Source organism: Macaca fascicularis, chromosome 6 (genome assembly GCF_037993035.2).
Source record: "Macaca fascicularis isolate 582-1 chromosome 6, T2T-MFA8v1.1".
In the NCBI taxonomy this organism is placed as follows: domain Eukaryota; kingdom Metazoa; phylum Chordata; class Mammalia; order Primates; family Cercopithecidae; genus Macaca; species Macaca fascicularis.
The window spans coordinates 131,158,321-131,170,788 of NC_088380.1; positions in this window are offsets into that span (position 1 = coordinate 131,158,321).

Here is a 12,468-nt window from a genome sequence, read left to right on the forward strand (position 1 = left end):
GGGCGTGGAGACAATTAGAACTCATCTGACGATTAAGATCGGCGCTTTTACGTCAGGACTCAAAGGAACGTGTCTACAGTCAATATTTTATCCAAGCAAATGTTAGTGTGAATATGGTATTGATTTTTTTCAAAACCTGAGAAAGTACTTGAGCACATAAAAGAATTTTTTCATCTTTGTTGTGACTGAGCCTTAGATAAGAGAACCTATTTTATTAGAACTATCAGCAGATTTTTCAAAATGATTCTTTGTTCTCTCTTCTAACTTTATTGGGTTAAATAGAACAAGTACTCTTCCTTGCTTATTGCAAATGAAAGAAATAAGAAAAATCCTGAAGTCACACTCAGGTGCCCTCCAGTTTGTCTTGTTTCTCCCACTTTCTTCTTTGGGTCACAGGGTACCATGGGGCCATCCACACTGCCGACTTAAAATAACAGATAAATATGAATGAATTCGAAAGTCATTTTTGGCAGAAGGGCATTTTTTAAGAGCACAACCACGCAGACCAAGGACAAAACATAAGTTATCATTACAGGTTAGGAAAACAAAAAGGTTTTTTTTTTTAATCCCTTAAAAAGTGTTTTATGTCAATAGACTTAAATAAGCGAAATGGTAAATTACATCTCCCAAACAACTCGTAGTATGTTGAGACGCATGCCAAATTGTCAATGCTATTCCCGCATATATTCAAAAACCATATATACACACAGAGATGTCGGTGAGGACTCTGTCACCTGAGTGACAAAATCCCAACTCAAACTCATTTAAGTAAACCAACAAAAGAGTGGAAGAAGAGTGTGTTTATTAGTTTAGGTAACTAGAAAGTACACAAGGAGACTGTTAGACACTACCAGATTTATGGGCTCAAAAAAGTATCATGACTCTCTTCTTCCATTTCTTGGCTCAATGTTATTTCCTGCTAGCTTCACTTTCAGAAAAGCTCTTACCCCATGGAGGTCCCTGTCAGACCCAGATTTATATTATATCTGTTCAGCACCTCCAATAAAAACAAGATGCTTTTTTCCTAATAGTTTCAGCAAATTCTCAGACCAATAGTGAATTACTTGCCCACTTCCTGAACCACACATTATGGCCACAAGTGTAGAGTATGCTTATCAATCACACCTGAGCCACGTGCTCGCCTGGACTGAGAGTGAAGGAGGGCAGTCCCCCAGAGGAACACTGAGGTACTGTTACCAAGGAAAGTGGAAATGGATACCAGGCAGGGACAACAACAAATGGCCACAACACTACCGACACTAAAGTTACAGTAAACTATTAGTATCCTTAGTAGTACTACTTACACTTTTCATTCATTGGTGTCTTTGGGATCTAATTAAAACTAAAGAGCCGGGTGCGGTGGCTCAAGCCTGTAATCCCAGCACTTTGGGAGGCCGAGACGGGTGGATCACGAGGTCAGGAGTTCGAGACCATCCTGGCTAACACGGTGAAACCCCGTCTCTACTAAAAAAATACAAAAAACTAGCCGGGCGAGGTGGCGGGCGCCTGTAGTCCCGGCTACTCGGGAGGCTGAGGCAGGAGAATGGCGTAAAAACCCGGGAGGCAGAGCTTGCAGTGAGCTGAGATCCGGCCACTGCACTCCAGCCTGGGCGACACAGCGAGACTCCGTCTCAAAAAAAAAAAATAAAAATAAAAATAAAGATCTTTTCCTGTAGAAAAACGCCTACGTGACTATGTCACGCAAGATGTTGCTTGCTATTTCAGATGGGTTCATGTATCCCTAGAGTCCAACCAATAACACAGAAACTAGAAATCTTTCTGAAGTAAAAGATGCTTTTTAAAGTATCCCGTCTTGTATCTAAGTCCCACAATTTTTGGTTTTTCTTTTCCTTCCAATGGCCTTTTTTTCCCCCAAGTAATTTTGTTTGTGAGGAATTCCTCTTATGCAGGTATTTGTTATCCTTATTGTAGAAGGACAAAGGAGGGAGCAGGCCTTCAGTTCTTGCTTTCAGATTTTAGAAAAGAGAGGGGTTTAAATGAAAACTCAGAAAAAAAAAAAAGAAAGAGAAAATTACCACAATCATAATGTCCAACTTTTGTTGAGCACTTTGCCCTTGAAGATAGAAGGAATTGTCATATTTCAAGACCAATAATTCTTATAAAAATGTATCATGTTCTGTAGCTATAGAGTAAGAGCAAAGTTAATGATAGGATGAGATAGTATCCTAAAAGTGAGTATTAACAAAAGACAAGATTTAAGATATGAATTTAAAAATATATAATATCAATTTCATATATGTACACAGAGAAATATATAGAAAGATGTGTACCAACCAGTGCAAACTGATCCTTTTTAAAGAGTTTAGGAGAAAGAATCAAAGGGACTTCTATTTCCTTCATTCTCATTTAGTTATATATGCCTTGTGCAATGAAAAAAACTGTATGATAGTAGTGAAAATGTTTAAAGTATGAGAATAAAGATTTCTGATATAAACAAAATGACAATTTGGTCCAGAATTTCTCTTCTCCTGGAAACTGTACTGAGTAACAAGGACTATGGAAACAACTTTTTGGTAAAACTTTATTATTATTATTATTGCTGCCCCAAATAGCAGAGATTAGGCAGAGTACAAAAGGAAGATGTTCTGGAAGCATCAGGGAACAGCCCAGCAAGGGATGAAGGAGCCCAAATTCACAGCAGATCCCAAAAAGCATAAACATACATGCACTGAAAATGAGAGGCATCCACTAAGAAGTGAAAACGAAAGAGAAGGCTGCTGTGAGATGAAACAGAGCTACGATCACGATATCAGGTTCAGAGAGGAAAAGAGCCTGCCAAGCATGCAGATATCATATTGAAGCAAAATGTGTCTAAGACAGCAAAAAAACAAGAACCATTACAACGCCTGGAATTTTATCTTGCCCTATTTCCCGCTCCTAACAAAAACATCCTTTAAATAAGTGGTCGAGGAAAATGTAACCCAATCAATCATGTATAACATAATTAGTACAATGTGGTTTTGAAAACATTTTTACAGCAGTAAAACTTAGAAACGGGTTAAAAAAAAACCACTCTTTAAAAAGATATTGCCATAGAGTAGATAAAATTCATAATCACAAAAAGTATCGTGACTTTTTAAAGTAATAAAAAATTACCTCCATAAAGCAAGACTACAAAATAAAAATATAAGAACAGAGAGAAGACTAAGCACCCAAGGGAGTATAAAATATCACTGACAGAACTTAGGAAATAAATACAAGAAAAAAATTACAGAAATGAATTTTTCTAAATGGAAGGAGCAAAGGGGGAAGTGGAAAAAACCCAAAAAGAAATACTAAAGATAGAAATGCAATAAACTAATAAGACAGAAATTTTTTTAAAAATTAAAAAATTGTACAGAAAATAATGGTTATAAAAGACAAAATGTATCTAATTGATCTAGAAATCAAGGATATTCAATGTACATATAATTGGAATCTCCAAAGATGGGAATGTAAAACAGAGCAAGTATTCTGAAATGATCAGCAAATAAACTTTCCTGAAATAAATAAAGATTTGTATCTATACATTCAAAAGGCACATTTTGTATTAGGGAAATCAAAACAGAACAACCAATACTGAGACATAATCTTTTTTTTTTTTTTTTTAAAGATTCAAAATAGGCCTTTATTTGTTCATAAAGATGTCTGAATGCAAGATACCCATTTAAGAAGTACAGTGCTAGAAAGAAATTCTATTTAGGCTTGGGGGAAGAACTAAGAAAATATGTATGTATATTTTTTGAGACAAGATTTCACTCTGTTGCCCCAGCTGGAGGGCAGTGGCATGATCATGGCTTGTTGCAGCCTTGACCTCCCATGCTCAAATGGTTCTACCACTTTAGCCTCCAGAGTAACTGGAACTATAGGCGTGGGTCACTACCCCTGGCTATTTGTTTTTGTATAGATGGGGTCTTGCTATGTTGCCTAGGCTGGTCTCGAACTCCTGAGACATAATCTTTTTTGTTGTTGTTGTTTATTTGAGACAGAGTTTCACTCTTGTTGTCCAGGCTGGAGTGCAATGGCGTGATCTCAGCTCACTGCAACCTCCACCTCCCGGGTTCAAGTGATTCTCCTGCCTTAGCCTCCCCAGTAGCTGGGATTACAAGCATGTGCCACCATGCCCGGCTAATTTTGTAATTTTTGTACAGACAGGGTTTCTCCATGTTGGTCAGGCTGATCTCGAACTCCCGACCCCAAGTGATCTGCCTGCCTCAGCCTCTGAAACTGCTGGGATTACAGGCGTGAGCCACTGTGCCCAGCAACATAATCTTTTTAACTCTCAGATATGAAGTACCATAACAGGGTACTTAGCCTATTATTAATAAAGATATCTATTTGTTTGCTACTCCATTTGCGCACTTTTCTAACAAAGTTATGAGAATTTTAAGATAAAGAAGTAATATTCTGCACAGCTAGGCAAAACGATCACATCATTTATAAGGAGGGTTTGGTTTCATTTTGTTTTAGGTATGAAAATGTTTTTATAACCTCTTAAAAATAATAAAAATAGAGAGGAGAAGGTAGAAAATAGGTGAGGACAAGGGAATGTTATTTAATATTGACCAAGTGATGGAAGGGTTAGCACCACAAAGGCGACAACGAAAACAATAAGGCTAAATTGGAGGAAGGAGAGTACACAGAGAAGGAAGAGAACATCAACTAATCCTATCATGGATGATGGTAAGGAACAAAGAGGATGGGCATTATTAAATAAAGGGAACCTTTGTACAAGGGAGCCTTTGGATGAAGAAGTCTTTGTATGGGGTAATTACGCTTTTATATAATACAAGCAAGTTGTGCAAAATAGTTGCACAAAAATATAAACCTTCCCAAATATCACAAGAATTACAATGTTAAAATTAGCACAAAGATAATATAGTACAGAATAATATGACAGAACAGAGACAAGCATATCTTTTAGAGCCATCAATAAAATGAGCTAAACTTGAGTATTAAAAAAGTTTCTGATTGGATTACTAAGAAACTAATCTCTACCCTTCCTAAAAGAAACACACCAAAAACAAATGATTCAGAAAGCTGGGGATGAAAAGGCTGGGCAAAGGTATTCAGGCAAATAAAAAATACTTGCATATATATACAAAAGATCCAGGTTCACCTCCACTGACATAGAAATATATGAGTATATGAGATGGCAATACAAGGCAATTGTTTTACATTAAGAGTTATCTTAAGCCTGCTTACAGCTCCTGGTACCATCAGTGACTCCCAGTCCCTAGAGACTAAGCAGTAGAAAAGCAACGAAGGTGGAAGGAAGCCTTTCTGTTACTCTGGGCATTAACTAATCACAAGTCCCTCACCAAACTCAATTTTCACTAAACAGGTAAGGAATCTGAACTGCTCTTTTCAAAGCAGCAGCTCACAGTGCAGAGGAGTCCACTACTTGCTCCTAACTGCCCATCACAACTCAATTTGCAAAATGATAAGACTTTCTCCATTACTTCGAAATAAGACATCTGCTAAAAGAACATTACATAGACAGCTTCACAATTGATATGTTTAACTCCAAGATGTCTCTTTTGAACTCTGAGGTATGAAGTACCATAAGAGGGTACTTAGCCTATTATAAATAAAGATTTCTATTTATTTGCTACTCCATTGGAGTACTTTTCTCATTAAGCCTGTAAGAATATGCATATAATGTTAAGCTAGAGAATAAAATATTATTCACTCATAGCCAAAGACAAACTGTGTATAATTCAAAGCCATTACCATCACTGCAAAAGATTATATAACTAATAAACATTCTCCCTTCATTTAATATCTATTAAATTAATTAAATAGAAATACATTACATAGAGGTAGGGATACCAAAAGAGATAGAGATAATTTGGAGACACACCATGCCACGTTGGTGAAAAAAAGGTCAGTTTATTTTTAAAGTGATTTATGTCCTTCATTTTAAAAAACCAAATAGTTCATAATTATATTAATTAACAACAATATTTCCTCCCCCCCCCCCAGGCTACTTCTTTCCATTTCCCATTCATCATAAATCACTTCTGCTAACAGTTTGAAATACTTTGCTTTCCAGGTATTTCTATCCATATATAAATATACTGCACGAACACACATACACATCTACACACAAACATACACATACATAAACGTCTATTCATTGTTTTTTTTTCTTTACAGAAATAAGATTGTACTCCTATAACCCTACACATAGTATCTAGCGAATTCACTTGTTAACAATATGTGACGGCCACCATATCATGTAAATACATGAAGACTTATTTCATCATTTTCAAGGCAGCACACTGTGGCCCTGCTGTTACTAGAACACACTGATGGACATTTGGGTAGTTTTCAGTGATTTAAAATGATGCAATGAGCATTTACGTACAGTGTCTTTGCGCAATTGAGGGAGAAGAGCTATGGACTATTTCCCAAAAGGAAATTATTATGTGCATTTACATTTTTGACAAATAGTGCCAAATTTGTCTCTAGTAAATTTCTCACCAACGGTGCAGGAATTTGGACCCACACACCAACATTTAACCTCTGTCATACTGATAGATGAAAAATAATCTGTTGTCCCTTTAATTCATTAAATGACCATCTTTTCATATTTTTCTCAGTCATCACAGTTTCTTTGCTGTTAACGTTGTTTATACCCTTTGCTCATCTTTTCTGTGAGGTTGCCGGCTCAATGCTTTTTACAAATAATTTGAGTATAAAAATTGGCCCTTTGCCTGAGGTATATTTTGCAAGTATTTTCCCATTTCCTGTTTGCTATTTGACTTTATTTATGATGTTAGTCCCCAAGTGCAACTTAAATTTTTTAAAATGTAATCAAATTATCTATCTTTTCCTATATGGCTTCTGAATTTCATGCTATGCACAGAAGCACTGCTCCAATTCCAAGAAGAGAAATAAATTCATCCACATTTTCTTCTAGTAGTGTGATACTTACACTAAAAGTTTGATCCATCTGGAATTTATTTTGTTGTAAGGCATTATATAATAGGATTCCAGGCTAATTTTTTTCCATATGGCTAACCAATGTGTCAAGGTATATTTAGGGCAATACATACCACATTTACTGGTCAAGTAATGTTTTATTACAAATACAGATAAAATTACCTTTATGCTTTCATGTATTAATTTTACTTATTAGTTAGTTAGTTAGTTTGTTTGTTTTCTTAGACAGGATCTCTCACTCTATTGCCCAGGCTGGAACGCAGTGGTGTGAACACGACTCACTGCAGCCAGCCTCCAACTCTTGAGCTAAAGTGATCCTCCCACCTCAGCTTCCTGAGTAGCTGGGATTACAAGTGTGTGCCACCATGCCTGGCAGAAACATTAACAGTACACTCTTGTTATTTCATAAGCTTTATGATTTTTTCTAATAAATATATTCTGCAATTTACAAATAAACAAAATGCAATTGCTAGTTCTGTGTTACAGGAACATGAAAAAGGAATATCCCCTTAATTTCTTTTCAATGAAAGAATCCAGAAAAAAGAAAAAAATGAAAACAATTATACTGCACAAAAACATTTTTAAGTGACTCTTTTAGTAGAGCTTAAATTGGCTTTCAGGGTTTTATATCAGGTAAGACTGCTATCCCCTTTTGCTTCGTAAACAAACACTGCAACATTTCTTTCTTTTTTTTTGATAGGGAGTTTTGTGCTTGTCGCCCCAGGCTACAGTGCAATGGCACAACCTCGGCTCACTGCAACCTCCGCCTCCCGGGTTCAAGGGATTCTCCTGCCTTAGCCTACTGAGTAGCTGGGATTACAGGCACCCGCCACCATGCCGGATAATTTATTTTATTATATTATTATTATCTTTTTCGAGATGGAGTTTCACTCTGTCACCCAGGCTGGAGTGCAGCGCCACAGTCTCAGCTCACTGCAACCTCCGCCGCCCGTGTTCAAGTGATTCTCCTGCCTCAGCCTCCCAAGTAGCTGGGACTACACGTGTGTGCCACCACACCTGGCTAATTTTTGTATTTTTAGTAGAGACGGAGTTTCACCATGTTGGCCAGGCTGGTCTCGAACTCCTGACCTCAGGTGATCCGCCTGCCTCGGCCTTCCAAAGTGCTGAGATTACAGGCGTGAGCCACCGCGCCTGGCTCAACATTTCTATCAGTAGGAAATATGTTGGTGTTCTGTCCCAGCTAACTCAAATCATGAAAATAGTGCAAAGTATAAAATATCATATTCAAAATCTATTGAAATGGGCAGAAGGAAATAGATAAGGACTAACTGAAACAGGACATCTTGGGGGGAAAGTCAAGTTTATTGTAAAAATTGAACAATCGGTTAAAAAGCAACTGTGTCCCTTGATCTTAAAGGTGCTAATTTATCTCCTCCTGTCTGCAAACTTCTCCCATTAAACTTCTTCCAGAGCTGGCTGGATCTGCTCTCTAAGCTGACCCACGTCTGCTGTTGCCCAGTGCCTCCTTTCATCCTGGAGTGGCTGCCTTATCCCACACTTTCTTCTCACTTTTTCGTCATTGCAAAATTGGAATGACTGGTAGGCAAACAAGTGAAATTAATACCCATTATTCTTCCCCCCGCCAACTACCCATAACTCACATTGTCAGCAGCTTTTATAAAACACTACTCTTCAAAGAAGCAGCTGGCACCTTCCTCTATAATTTTTCTTACCTCCTACCTTTCCTAAAATCTTCCATGCATGTGACAAAGAATCATCTAAACAGGCAGCTCCTTCATTCCCTTTAAAGCAAAAATGAAGTTCTTACAAGAGTATACAAGATCGTAGTTAATATGTCACTTTCCCAACCCAAGCACACACACAACTCTTGGGCCTCATGCAATGACCATTTTCTGAATTGAGAATATTCAATTCTGTTAGAGAAGGCAAAGAAATAAATTAAATTGATGCAAATCATTAGATGTGTTAAGCATAGATAATTAAATTATTTACCTGGGAGATATGTTAGACGGATAAAGTAAGTAGAGCATATATGTTTGAACCTAGTTAGGAAGGCAAGGAAGAACCAAGTAAATACTAAATATTCATAGCTGGGCGCAGTGGCTCATGCCTGTAATCCCAGCACTTTGGGAGGCGAGGCGGGAGGATCATGAGGTCAGGAGATTGAGACCATCCTGGCTAACACGGTGAAACCCGTCTCTAGTAAAAATACAAAAAATTAGCCGGGCGTGGTGGCGGGCGCCTGTAGTCCCAGCTACTCAGGAGGCTGAGGCAGGAGAATTGCGTGAACCCGGAAGGCAGAGCTTGCAGTGAGCCGGGATCGTGCCACTGCACTCCAGCCTGGGCGACACAGCAAGACTCCATCTCAAAAAAAAAAAAAAAAAAAGTACTAAATATTCATGATACACCAAATATACATGAGAAACATGAAGCACTGAATATTTATTGTATCCTAAATATAAATGAGGTCACGAAGCACTCACTATCCATGAAGTCTTATTTCAGCCACTCAGTGACACCCATGAAGGGCCTCAGCTGCCCTCTACCCTGGAGATGCAAATAAAGCCCTTAACTGCTCATCAGGCTAATGCTAAAGCCCTTGGCCAGGCTCTCCAATAGAGCAGGCATGTGCTCACTTCAGGCACCTTCCAGTTTCCTCGTCCTCTATTTGGTCCCTCATAACCACATTACCAGACGGAAAGGCCGATGCAGCACAAAGAACGACAAGATATGTGACCATTGTGCAACCCTAAATTCAGGTCCTGTGGCCCTTCCATTTTCTTGTGCTCCCCAGCCTAGGTGCATTAATGTAGCACTTTTTTTTTTTTTTTTTTTTTTTGAGACAGGGTCTGACTCTGTCGCCAAGGCTGGAGTATAGTGGTACAATCATAGCTCACTGCAGCCTCAAACTCCTGGCCTCAAACAATCCTCCTGCCTCAGCCTCCCAAGTAGCTAAGACTACAGATATGCACCTCCATACTCAGCTAATTTTTTAGTTTTTTTTTTTTTTTTTTTTTTGTAGAGACAAGGTCTCATTACATTGCCCAGGCTGGTCTTGAACTCCTGGCCTCAAGTGATCCTTCCACCTCAGCCTCTTGTGTTACTGGGATTACACATAAGAGCCACCATGGCTGGCCTCCTCTCCATTTGATTCAACTTGCTTCTCACTGTATGCTTTAGTTTAAAATGCTTCAGCAAACTCTGATCTGTGCATTTTAAATCTGCCTTTCCCACAATTACAGGATAGCGTGTCTGACTGTGTAGCTGAAGGTAACTTTAGCCTCAAGGTTGTATCCACACAACACCTCATCTGCCATTCTGCCCCTCACCTGTACTCCAACCACAATGTTTCCCATGCTTTCCCTTAAACACTCCAGACACATTCGCACCTTAGGACCTTTGCACCTGCTCTTCCCTCTGCCTGAAACATTTCCTCAGACATCTGCATGACTTGCTCCTTTAGTGCCTTCAGATGTCTCTTCCCTGAATCTTCTACAGAAAATTACATCATTTTCCCAACAACAATTTCCAATTCTCTAACACCAACTGGGTGTCCTACAACCCAGTTCAATTTGGACATTACTTGGAGTGAGTGCAGATCCATAGAGTTAAGGATTCAGTCCCACAAGACTTCCTTCACTTCAGGTGCCAGCCACAAACAGGGTCCCCGTACTACCTGCATTTCTGCCCAGCCAACTACAAATCTGAGGCTTCTCGTGATCCCCTTGTGGTTCAATAATTTGCAAAAATGGCTCACAGAACTCAGGAAAGAGTTACAATCTCAGTTTTATTATGAAGAATACAACACAGAACAGCCCAATAGAAGAGATATATAAGACAAGGTATGGAGACAGGGGTGGCACAGAGCTTCCACGCCCTCTCCAGGCATGCCACCACCCAGCACATGGGTTCAGCAGCCCAGTTCACCAGCTCCCTAAACCTCGTTGTTGAAGAATTTTTATTGAAGAGTCATTATATAGCCATGGCTGATTCAATCACTAGCCATTGGTGACTGGACTCAATCTCCAGTCCTTCTTTCCCCAAAAAGTTCCAACCCTCTAATCACGAGGTTAGGTCCTCTGACGACCAGCCCCTTCCTGAAGCTACCCAAGGACCCGCCAAGGGAACCTCATTAGCATAAAGTCAGGTAAGGTCCAAAGGGGTTCATTATGAAAAGTAAAACCTTCTAGAGGTTGTGGGTGAGGGAGATTCTCAAAGAAAGGAGGCAGATCAATGGCATCTCTACTGTATCCTGATATGACATTTGCTCACTCATTCATTTGACAATATTTAAGAGCCTATTTTAGGCAAAACACTGTTCTGGGTGCTGGAGACAGAATAGTAGGAAAAAATGATTAGGTCCCTGCTCTTATGGAGTTTACATTCTAATGAGAGGAGAGGCCATAATCAGATACACAAACAAATATATAACATGTCATTTGGTGGTAAACACTATGGAAAAAGTAAAGTAGGACAAAAGAGGAAGTACTCAGGGAAAAGGGGGACATTTCTATTTTTGTGGTATAAAAAATAAGTGTGTGCGTGTGTGTGTGTGTATACATATGTGTGTGTGTATATATACATATATATATAGTCTTTGTCTGCCACCCCACAATTGCTGGCACAGAGCTCCTAAAATCCTTGGAATCTCCTAAGTCACAGGAGTGTTGACAGTCCTATATAATTCCATACACTTCTCCCAAATCTGGCCCAGCCACATTTGGTTATTCCTCGGACAGAAATCCACTGCACTTGGCGCAGGAATTTGGAGTGCAAACTGAAAGTCTAGGTCAGTTAAATGATGGTGAGAAATGAGCCCTCGTGAACTCCATAGCAATCCTAGGCCACGTTCAATGACAAGAACAGGGAAGTCACAAAGAGGTAGAAACAGTCTGTCAGCAGAAGCAGGAGAATGGGACAGAGACACCAAGAGAAGAAGAGGTAAGAGATGATGTGATATTCGAGGAATATTTAGGGATTTTCTAGACACCAACAATCACTATGACCTGCCAATTCCCTCCTATCCTTGGATAGTATGAGACAGATTCTTACACGCTTTCAATAAACCTTCTTTTTAACTAAGCTGGTTTGCTTGATTGCTCCTGGTCATAAATGTTCCTTCGACAAAGGGCTTAGATGAAAGTGGTGTGGGGAGTCAAAAGAAGCCAAAAGTAGGAGCCAGCTTAGCAACTGTTCCCACCCCATACTGCCCAGCCTCCACTCCCTCAGCAAGCTCATTCTATCCTGTGGCCCTGGGGCCTGGCCACTTCAATCCTTTTTTCTTGAGAATCTGCAATTTGAACTGGGAGATGACAGACAGTATTGCCAGTCAGGTGAGGTTATGTGTTTGGAGAATCAGAGAGAGCCAGTGTGCAGAGACAGGAATGGGGCAGAGGAGGAGTAACAAAAAAAAAAAAAAAAAAAAGCAGACAAAACAAGCCATGATGTGTGTGAGAGAGAAGCTTCCATGGTGCCTAGGTCTCCTCAGTCCCACCCAGCGCCAGCCCCTAGGAAGCTTGGACACAGTTGTCACCCTTG